Here is a 12,453-nt window from a genome sequence, read left to right as displayed (position 1 = left end):
AAATAAAATAAAATGTCAGACTCTACTAAATCTATAAAGCTAAATCTAATACTTAAAAGATGTTATAAATATTGTTTGAACTGTAATTTAAATCAAAATAGTAATTTAAATGTGCATTATAATATATAATGGATCTAAAATGCTGAGGTTCAGTTTCTATAATCTTACGAGCGATTAAGCAGTTACCCCTTTTTGGATTCTGCAAATAACAATATTTGGAGACATTCAGGGGGACTGCATTGCTTTGATGAGACAACAAATACTGAAGATATAATGAGTCTGGTTGCCCTGGGTGATGTATTATTAGAGGCTTTATACATTATGCATGAATATCCCTATAAAAGAGACAGGAAGGGGACAAAAAGAGCAGTGGTCTCAATATTGGGCATACGCAGTCATTATATACAGGTAGTACTTGCTTAATGTCAATTTGTTCAGCGACCATTTGAAGTTACGACAATGCCGAAGAAATGGACTTGCAACCGGTCCTTGAATTTGCGACTGTTGCAGCACCCCATGGTCACATAATAAAGTTCAAGCCAGACTACATTTATTACCACCACCCCTGCTGCCCCTGCTCTCCCCCCAACTGACCTTCATCATCTTCACCTGTTTCCCCTCTGATGGGCTCACCATGAAGGCCACACGTGGGGAGGCACCACAGCTCTGGGGCATTTGCTGTGCTGTGACTCTGGGGCTGCTTGCCCCCTCATGCACCCTCCCCCACCCAGGAGCAGCCACCCCAAGCCCTGCCACCTGTGCACCCTGCTCCAGCCCCTCTGTGCTTGTGCCGTGCCATATCAGCCACCTGCACACCTTCATGCACCCTCCCCCAGACCCTCTGCATTTACGCTGTGCCTCACCACCACCCATGCACTCTTGCACACCGTCCCTCAGCCCCTCTGCACTTATGCTGTGCCAGCCACCCGCACACCCTTTCCCACCTGGCAACAGCCACGTGCCTGCCAGCCTGCTTGCTAGCCACGTGGACTTGCAACTTTCTGCCAGCTTCCCCACTGACTTTGGTTGTTGGAAGCTGGCAGGAAGTTGCGAGGAGGCCCTTGCTTAATGCCCCAAAGTGATTCACTCAATGACAGCAATGTGGACTGCAGGGGTTGCTGTTGCTAAGTGATGCAGTCACATAACATCACACTTTACAACCATATTGCTTAGTGAAGGAAATTCCAGCCCCAATTACCAGTATTAACCGAAGACTACCTGTATATATAAAAAATCTTATAGTCCCCTTCCAGAACAGCAGTTGATAATATGTTAATTTGTGTTAGACTTTCAATTTGACTAAGATAGCTAGTCAATTTAAAACTAAAGGGCTGATCACTTAAATAACTCCATCTTGACACACTAACTAGGGCCTCTTGGCTTTCTATATTCAAAATACCATAGCTCCACTGTGGCCTGATCAAAGTCTAAAGCTAACAGAGCATCCTGTGAATAGCCATAGTCAATCACCTTTTGCATAACGGGAACCATTTCATTTACAGATAAATTTATCAGAAAAAAAAAAATAGAGATATGGGGGACTTTCAGGGGTGAAATGATGAACTGAAGAGCGGAACCGACGACTACTATGGAATGACGAGCTGGTGAGTAGACCAGCACTTCATAATTCCTCTCTGGACAAGGAGAGGACTTGAGATCGCCCAAAATGCTGCATACAGTTGCCCCTTGCAAGGAGACTATAAGACAATGGTCTCTGGTGGGTTTAGAGCTCTGGGAGACAAGGGAATAGCCATCTTTTTGCTCAAATCATAGTCAATGCCTTCAAAAGGACACTGTGTTCACATACTTCCTTTTCTAATCACCTTTGGAAATTGCTTGTTAAATGCTTTTCAGCTATTAGGAACCTTTGGATTGACAGGTTTTACAGCACTGGGTGAGTTTCCTTCAATCCTTAGTGAAATCAGTTTTAAGTATAAGGACTTAATTTTTTAAAAAAATTTTTGGAATAAACAGCAACAGGGTGATTATAACTTTGATTTTGGAAAGTTACAAACGCACTAAGAACCCAAATGGATTTGAAATAAGATTTTGGACTTAATTATAAGTAATCTTTCCCATGGGAAAATGCTTTTGTTTTGATTTTTTTTTTTTTTAAACATGATAGGATAAGACTTTGAAGGTTGGACACTAGAGGGAACCAGAAGGAACTAAAAATTACAATTGAAGGAAAAGAAGACGTATATTTGACTTACAAATAAATAATGAAGCAAAATATTTTAACACTGGACATATTGTAGGATATTTTTGAACAATGGATTCAGAAGGTGGCTGGTGTGGGTCTTCCGGGCTGTGTGGCCGTGGTCTTGAAGTTTTGTTTCCTAACGTTTCGCCAGCACCTGTGACCGGCATCTTCAGAGTGCAGGAGCACAGACAGGAGCAGTTCTCTCTGTGCCCAGGGTGATGTGACCCTTTTTGTGGGTATTTATAGAGATCTGAGTGGGGGGGAAGGAAGGGGGGGAGATTGGGGGTGTGTGGGTGGGGTTGGGTTACTGAGTGGCTGCTTGTTTTGGTGTCAGCATCTGTGTGTATCTTCCTGGGGATTAGGCAGGGTTTTTTCTTCTATTGAATTGTTAACGAGGGGCTGCTGGGGGTGATTAGCAAGTTCATTGTGTGAACTGTTCACATGTCCTGGTGGTTGAGCTGAGTTCGTTGACCTTTTGCAGGCTGTATTTTTCAGGACTGGTAGCCAGGTTTTGTTGATTTTTAGACTCTCCTCTTTTTTATTGAAGCTATGCTGGTGTTTGTGAATCTCAATGGCTTCCCGGTATAGCCTGGTATAGTGGCTGTTGGTGTTGTCCACTATCTCTGTGTTTTCAAATAGGATTTTGTGTCCAGTGTGCTTGAGAGCATGTTCAGCTACTGCAGATTTTTCTGGTTGCTGTAGTCTGCAGTGTCTTTCATGTTCTTTTATCCTGGTATGGATGCTGTGTTTTGTGGTCCCGATGTATACTTGCCCACAACTGTATGGTATGCGATATACTCCTGCGGCGGTGAGGGGATCCCTTTTTGTCTTTTGCTGATTTTAGCACTTCTTGTACTTTTAATGAACTTAACCACCTTAATTGGGTCCTACAAGCGAATGGCTACTCCAAGAATGAAATAAAAAGAGCCATCAAACCAAGAAAGCAACATGCGACTGAAGAAGAAAAACAGCCACCCACCAACAAAGTATTTCTGCCCTATATCAAAGGGGTCACAGACTGCATGGGAAAACTCATGGAAAAGCACAATTTCCAAACAATCTTCAGACCCACCAGAAAAGTACAAGTACCCACAATTGTTTGGAAATTGTGCTTTTCCATGAGTTTTCCCATGCGGTCTGTGACTAATCTGCCTAATCCCCAGGAAGATACACACAGATGCTGACACCAAAACAAGCAGCCACTCAGTAACCCAACCCCACCCACACACCCCCAATCTCCCCCCCTTCCTTCCCCCCCACTCAGATCTCTATAAATACCCACAAAAAGGGTCACATCACCCTGGGCACAGAGAGAACTGCTCCTGTCTGTGCTCCTGCACTCTGAAGATGCCGGTCACAGGTGCTGGCGAAACGTTAGGAAACAAAACTTCAAGACCACGGCCACACAGCCCGGAAGACCCACACCAGCCATCGTATGCCGGCCGTGAAAGCCTTCGACAATACAATGGATTCAGAACTTAATTTTAAGAATGTCTGCCTGTATAGACAGACTGTGTTTAAAAGATGTTATGAAAGAGGAACAAGTTTTACCTGACAAGACTGAGACTGATTTGAAAGTGGATTTAAAAATGATAGACTACAAGAATGATATGGAAAAATATGCTACATTGGACATACAAAGAAACTGGCTGGTGCCTTAATAATTAAAAGGGATATACAAATAACAAACCAAGAGAGTGACCTGGATAATTTTCCTATTTTGGATTTCCAAAAGAGACTTGTTAAAGCTTTGAAAAAATTTGTGAGATGGGACAAAGAAAAAATGAAAATAAATCAAGTTCTAGGACATTATTTGAAGTCACTAAAGACCAAGTTTGTTAAAATAAAAAGAAAGAATATAAAGTTGATTTATTTGATCAAGGTTAAAATAGGTATGTTGTTATCTCTGGTAACCCTTAATGGACTTTTGCTGATCAGGACTGAAACAACAAGGCTTTAAGGATTTGTTTATAGATAAGAGATGGGATATGGGAAGAAGAAATCATTTGTTGATTTTAAGAGAAGGCTGGTAAGTTACTAAAATTGCTCATACTTGTTGTGATGAAGGGGGGGGAAGTCATTTCTTTATATATTTCTTTTCTGTTTCTTTACTATATTCTTATTTTTTCTTTCTTTCTTTTCTATTTTTCTTTTCTGTACCTTCTATTGTTTTTTAAATTCTTTTATTTTGTTTATTTTGTATTAGTTTTTATCTTTGCAATTGTAATTTTTTAATAAAATTACTATAATAAAAAAATAAGAAAGATCAATCCCAGAGACTAAATGATTGATTTATTGATTTATGGTGTATAAACTAATACACATCAATAGTTTGCAAGTGTTAGCTGGAGTAGAGTTTAAATTTTAGTTTAAAAAATAGCACACAGGACATGTTAAGCACCTGAAAAATATTTCTCAGGTATTTAGACTGTAAGAACTCTGTTTCTGTATGGTTTTGTATGTGTCAAACAAAAGTTGCCTTTGGGCTTTTGCAATAAATACTTTAATCGCTGCCAGAATATACAAAGCTCCCTGAAAGCTACAAAAGTCTTGAATAGTCAACACTGATCTCTGTTCATTCTATACAGCATAATCTAAGTATACATTCCAGGGTATATCAGGATATATTTTGCAGCAAAATATACCTTGATATTTAAATAACTGGACCTGGGGTAACTCATTGTGATGGAATGTTGGTTTGACTTAGAGAAGAAGAAGGAGAATGCCAAGAGGTTATAGAAAAGATATTTTAGTTCTGGGAAAGTAGAAAGTGTTGGAAAGAAAGTAAAAATAATTCCACTTTAATAGTGTTAGGTATAAGTTGAAATAGATAGGGGGTTGTCAAGACTTCAAGACTGATGTCAGCCCCTCAAGATAGGCAAGATCAGGAAACAGGAATCCTTAGGAGTCTTGGGACATACATAACAGTATCTTGGAAGCCTGATTTCCCACACCCAGATTTCCAGCATTCACTGGAGCTGAGCAAGGGGAAAAATGAGCTTTTAAAAGAAACTTTGCAAACAGCGAAAATCCTAGTGTGCTGTGTTCTTTAAAAAAATTCTTTAAAAGTCTTTAAACAGTCATTATTGCATTTCATCCATGCAATGATCACATAAGAGATAACAAACTAAAAGAGATAGCCCATTTCTTCATTAATTCATTAATGCATAATGACACAATTTTACACTGTCAGTGGTAGAGACTCTATATAGAATCACATTAATATGGATGCTTAAAAGAAAGTGCTGTTGTAAAAATCATATATATTTCCTAGTCGGCCTTTCTCTCCATTTTCCCCACCCCATCCCTACTCCCACTCCCATTCCACTAACATGGATATATAAATCCAAGATAATTCTGCACTTTTACTGATCTCTGACCCACCAGCATATGGTCCAGAGTTAGATTCTTTGATGAATACAGAATTTCTCATAGATGAATTTTGGAAAATTCCTTCTGTTGTCATTATTCTTCCTTTATCACTATGGAACACTTGCATTCTTAACAGCAGTATATAAAGCTCATGTTGGGCACAAGTACTGCTAATACAGGTTGTTCCAGTTGTATTAAATGTGCAACAATTCGTTTTGCTTGATGGTTACTACTGATGTATTCAGTTATATTATAATAACAGCTGCTGCCACTCAGCACATATATATTCCCTTAGGGATTTCTTTATGAGGAAAAGCTGCTTAATGTTTATACTTAAGATTTTGATCCAGCAGTTGATCCTGTTTGTAGCAGTGGCAGCACGCATTTCTTCCAGTGAATTGCTTTTGTCATTTCTAGGAGAATAAAGCCAGGAAGGATGCAGTCTTCTGTCAATTGCCCTGGTACTTTTGACAAACTAAAAGGCAATGTGCATCTGGAAAGCATTTACAAAAACATGATGGCAAACATCTTCTGCTAGAATTATTATTCTGAATATGTACTGTCAATTGGAATGATGAGTTTTGAATGCCATTGGGTACATAACGGGTGTTTTAATAGTACATGCGATGCAGATTCAGCCTCTCTCTCTAAGCACAGGCCAGCTTTCAGACAGAAGGTTAGTGGGTCTGCTGATTGTCATCCTAATGGGTAGTGCCCAATTGGTGCCAGGTTAAAGAGCCTCTTCTAAGAGCTTGTAGGATATTAAAAATATATATGCATCAAGGGACAGTTGGGAGGGAAGGCTTTTAGAAACCAGCTGGAACTGCTTTCCCATTAGTAGCTGTTTCAGGATTTTCATGTTATTTTATTTTATTTTATTCTTTTATTCCCATATTTGCTGTATTTCACTTTTATGATTAGTTTTAGGCCATGTTTAAATAAATACTAATACTCAAATCATGTAATGAAAATTATATTAAATGAATTTGCTTTGATCATGTTTTTATTTTTTCTATTTTTAAAGGCAATTTCATATGAAGGGCATAGGGGAGTTGTATCATTCCTTGTTTCAATATATGTACTCATTCTTGGATCACAACTAGAGCAGCTGGTGAGGACTTTTGGTCCTCTGTGTTTTTTGTTTATTTTGATTCAAAGGCAGCCTTGAGACACCATGGGCACTTCCATACTGCCATCATTTCCACTCCCCAGTCCCTCAAAAGCATTTTGAAGACAACATGTGATCGTTTACATTAACACTCATGTTCCAGCCTGAAAAACATGGAGCAAAGTATGAGTGCACTGTCCCAATCTGAATAAACAAAAATTCTTTCATCCCCATTCCTTACAAAAGGGAAATAAATTATATAAAATATATGCAGGTTAATAGGGAAACAGACGTGGAAAAAGACATGAGGAAAAACATACAACCATTTGAAAAAAAAAACTCATCCTACATTCTCTCATTTTCTTGCTTACATGCTCCTCTAATTGTACATGATTTTAGTTTGTGTGATTCTATTCTGTAAGTGATTTTGTTCACAAAACAAAATATGTAGGAGAAAAGTCTGGACAAAATCCAATATTGTGAGATTAGATTTTTGCTCATAAAATGGTACTTTGCATTGTGCTACTCTTTGTACACATTCTTATTCGCAAATCTGCTCCAGAATTCCTTGTCCTGTGGAAGAGAGGCATTTTCAGAGGGAGCACGGGAGGGCAAATGACAAAACCAGCATTGCACCAATACAATCCAAGTTCCATTCCTTGTGTACATCCATCATGACATTGTACACCCATATGCTGAAGGGCAGAGTTGGTAGAACAACACTTGTCATTTTGACAAAATTGCAGTTAGTGTAATGGATGGCATGAGCGGGGAAGATTCTGGAATGGAACTTCAAGGTTGTCAGGAGGGGGGAGACACATTCCAGGGCAAGCGCCTCCTCAGCCCACAGCAAGAGTGTGGGAAGATGAAGAGGATGAGGCTGGCCCCTCCCTAGAGTCTCACGGGGTATAGCCAGTAGTTGCTTTAGCATAGGTTTAGTCTGGCGAGATTCTGTCTATTAGGTGTGAGCTAATAAAGGAACTGAACTGTACTGGCTTGCCTCATTGCTGTTCTTGGGCTGAACCTGACATCGCCAGACTAAACCTATGCTAAAGCAACTACTGGCTATACCCCGTGAGACTCTAGGGAGCAGCCAGCCTCTTCCTCTTCGTCTTCCCACACTCTTGGAGTGAGGAAGGCGCTTGCCCTGGAATGTCTCTCTCCCCTCCTGACAACCTTGAAGTTCCATTCCAGAATCTTCCCCGCTCATGCCATCCATTACAGTCAGGAACAGATGGCTCTTCACACAAGAGGGAGATATAATCTGTTGTATTAAAGGTGGCCATTGGTAGCTGAAAAGTATTTGATATTATCCATTGTTAAGTGCTTCTCATAATGATGTGACATTCTGATTATAGAAAGCAAGTTCCAATCTCTTGAGATAGTTTTATCATACTAACCTCACCCAGCTAATGAGAGAAGTCTGCTGTCTTCCTGGTGCACATATCCAGGATGTGGTAGAAAAATTGCCAAGACTCATCAGACTAATTGATTGTTAGCCATTCCTACTTATCCACCAGGGCACAAATTACTTTGGTAGGAGAGGACAAATATTTCAGAGGCTTGCAAGCAATTATAAAGTGGAATCCTGAAATGAACAACTAAGAATATGATACTGGTGGGGAAAAATTGATTTCTCAACCATGGCCTATGTCAGCTATGTAGGCAGCCCTTAGGCAGGGATAGATTATACTTCATAAGGGCATGACAAAATACGTTTGGCAGTGGACTTATGAATTTTATCAGGAAGGCCTTACATTAAACTGGAACAGGGAAGGAGGGTGCAGGGAGACATGGATACGACCTTGAAGGGAATATTCAGAAGCCATTACAGAAACAACAAGGGCAGAAACATCCCTTAAGCCCTGGGAAAGGATATAGTGTTAGGAAGAGACACGGGCTGGTTTCTCCCTGACCCAAGGGGATATAAGAGGGAGAGAAGGTAAAGCACAATCAGGCTTACAAGATTCTGTTACTTATAGCCTATCTCAATAAAGTATACTTCTAGTCTTCCTGTGGAGTCAGTTTCCTGATCTGGTGTAGCTCAAAGGCCTGACAGACACAGAGGCATAGATTCATGTGGAAAAGTGCTGCACATTAGGAATATAGATATACATATTAAATGAAGAGGTAGGAGGTAGGAAAGATTACTCAGAAATCCCCTAATATATGGCATTAGGGAGACCTATAAACAGTGACATCTTCTGTCTCCATCTGTATTCCAATACACTGAATATGTGGAACTAGAAATCCTAATATAAGAATGCAACAGTTGTGGAAACTAGTTGGGATGAGAATTATGACTGGAATCTAGAACTTGAATTTGGAGATTATTATTTGATAAGGAGACCCAACAAAAAGAGAGGCTAAATGGCCTGCATTAAAGAAACCAAATAGCTGTGAAGAAATTCATATCCCTGAATACTGAAGTCTTGTTGAAAGCATATGTTTATAAGGACTCAGAAACAAAGTGTTACTATTGAGGAATTTATTCCAATCCGCCTGTTAGAGCTTTGCATTGTTTCAGAAAGATGCTATCCTGGACTTAATCCTGACAAAACAGGGAGAAATTGGTTGATGGCCTGAGGTTGTCAGGCACCTTGTGGGGGAGCGACCACATGATACTGGCATTCAAGATAACTGGGAGAGGAAAAGTTGAGACAAGTCAGTCACAGATCTTGGACTTCAAGAAGGCACTTTTTAATGAACTCAGACAAATATGGGCAACATACCAGGACTTGCAATCTTAAAAGATAAGCAAAAGAAAATGAAAAATGAAATACTGAAAGTATGGACATAAGAAGGAAATATGGGGAAAGCTGTAAAAGGCCTATTGGGCTATGGAAATCCTTTAAAAGGAGTGCTTCACAACATGCAGGAGCTCCTACAAAGCACTTATTTGAAATCAGGAAAGCAGTCACATCTCTTTCCGGGCTCTCACGGCTTCTTGGTAAGCTGCTTCCGGCTGTCTCCACCTGGGTGTGTGTGCACAATCAGTTTACTTCCCTTGGCAAAGTAAAAAAGAAGTAGAAACAGATATGGCTTCTTGTTGATTTGAAGAGACACGCTTCATAGCCAGTTTTACGTATATATTGAAAAGCACTTTTTCTAAACAATTTGCACAGCCCTAATTGGAATGGATGAATAGAGAGCTCACTGAACAAACTAAGAACGAAAAAGGAGATGTACAGGAAATGGAAGCAGAGGCTGATAACTAAGAAGGAAAGCTAGCCTGTAGGGATGAAGTTGGGTTGGGGGGGGGGAGGAGGTAAAGCTGAGAATGAGCTGAGGTTGCCAAAGAATGCAAATTATAATAGCAGTACATTGGGGAGGTACATCCATCATCATCATCATCATCATCATGAATCACAGAGATTGTTGGTCTGCTATTGTTAGAGATTTGCCCATGGCAGAGCAATCTCTCTCTCTCAAGAGCCTCAACCAGTATTCAGGAGCTAGTCATGGGAGAGTCAAGAACAAGGATCAGATGGATAAGTTACTTTAATTGAAGATACAAGAAGGTGTAATTAAGAAAAGTATCAGTTACTACAGAATATAGCAATCCATCCCTCTCTCTATGAACAGGTTATAGCAATCCTTCCCTGAACAGGTCCAGAGTTTAAATCTTATATCTCTTTCTTCCTCCCTTATAAACTAAGAGAGTTTTTGATGTTCATTTACTGGTTTAGGCAGCATCATCCCCTCACAGTTGCATGGAAAAGGCAGGGAAGTAATAATGGTATACAGAGAACACAAAAACTGCTGCACACTTTCTTTGGGTTAGTGTTCTCTAATTCTGGATAGGAAAAATCAAATGTATAGACACAGGACTGAGGATACTTGATTTGGCAGTAATGCACATGGAAAGGAAGTAGAAGTAGACCAGCAATGGTCAAGCAAAATGGTCAGTAAAATCTCAGTCTGCCTTAACCGAAGCACGGGATTGAATCTAGTTCTATTGTACTATGGACCACATAGAACTATGTCCAGTTCCTGATATGGAGTAGCCACTGCAAGTTTATAGGAATAGCTTGGTAAGAGGTGTGGAAGCTAAGCAGTTATGAGAAATGAGAATTGTTAAAGGAACTGGCTATGCTTAGCTTGCAAAAAAAAAGAAGACCCAAAGATATTGAGGTGGTCTAGAAATATCTAACATGTTGTCATGTGCAGGAAGGGGTGGCCCTGTTCTCTGTTGAAACCGCAGTGGGACAAGGCTCAATGGGGTGAAACTGAAAGAAGAGTCAGGTTGACTATTAAGAAATTTTTGACAATAATAGCTGTTTAGCATTAGAACAGTCTACCTAGAACAGTGGTGGATTCCCCACTCTGGAGGTTTTCAAACAAGGACTAGATGGCCTCCTTTCAAAGATGGTTTAGTGGATTCCTGTACTAAACAGAGGGCTGAACTAGATGACCCACAAGATCCCCTTCCAATTATGCATCCTATCCTACTATGATAGAAAGTTCCAGAGGAACACTACTGGGATGTTATATTTGTAAAACAAATCAGTGTAGGCTTTTGGTGCTTGAACTGTTTTCAACCCATTGGATGCTGCTCTGTAACTGAAATTTTAGACTTACTGTCATTTGACACCTAAATGACTGCCATTATAGATTCTTTTAACTCAAATACTGAATCTTAGATTCACTGTTAGTTAAAGCATTTGGATTAAAGAAAGTTGCTGTTTGAGATTCAAAGAAGGCAGTAACCTAAATGGCAGAAAGAACTGTTATTTTGTTTTCCTGCCAGTCTTCAAAATACATGCCCACAGGACGAAAAGCAATTAGCATTTGCTTTTCTGTCATGAATGGGAATAGGACCTTGTTGGTCATTTAGTTCAGCCCTCTATTTAGCAGGGGAATCACCCATTGGATGCTCTATTAACCATGGTCAAGATAAAACACCTGGCTATCACTGTGGCCATAGTGGAAGAAGGGACTGAAATCTAGAAAGGGCTTTCTTAAACCAGATTCCAGTGCAGGAGACAAGCAGCTCAAGGCTACGATGTGCAAAAGTCCTAGAATGAAGCCTCAGTTAAGGATCTATGTGGGGGGAATATAAAAATGACACAGTGCCTGTTACTTGTTGAAGGTGACAGCCAAGCATGCTATATAAGAATGTCCAACGCACAAACTGAATCAGGGATTTGTTCACACATCACATCAAGCCAGAATGTGGCTTGCTTCTTTGTGACCTAGCATGTGTATGTTATTAGGTTCAGTAGTTTGAACTATGATGCATTACTTCACCTGATCTAGTGAGTGTGCAATTGAACTATGGGTTCCACAAAATGTAGACGGGCCACCTGCTTTGATGGTTTTTAAAAGGTTAATTAGAAAATTTCATGTTGGACAAGACTATTGATGATTGTTAATCAAGATAGCTACAATATAGCTATGTTCTCCCAACACACTAATCCCAAAACTATTATTTTCAAGGTATAATGGACAATCCAAAACCAAACACCTTATTTTACAGTATTATGTTAACTAAACTATCACATTACACCATTTTTACAAAAGTTTTGTGAATGCAAATGGTGTGGTTTAGTAACCATTCTTAAAGGTCCAGCTGTTATGTGAACACAGCCTGTATAATACCAAAGTATTAGCCAGTTTATCTCTCAATAGCATTGACCTTTCTGAAGACTTTCCTTGACATCATCTTGGTTATTATGAGAACTCATCAGGGTTCTCAAACGTTGGTTATGTTAGTGCACAAAGTCCTGTTTAACAAATACCCAAAATGTAAGATCCATGCCTAATCCTA

Source organism: Python bivittatus, unplaced genomic scaffold, assembly GCF_059951505.1.
Source record: "Python bivittatus isolate LINGU-HERP-01145 unplaced genomic scaffold, Pbiv_v1 ctg000350_np1212, whole genome shotgun sequence".
NCBI lineage: Eukaryota > Metazoa > Chordata > Lepidosauria > Squamata > Pythonidae > Python > Python bivittatus.
Note: the sequence above shows the minus strand (reverse complement) of the source record.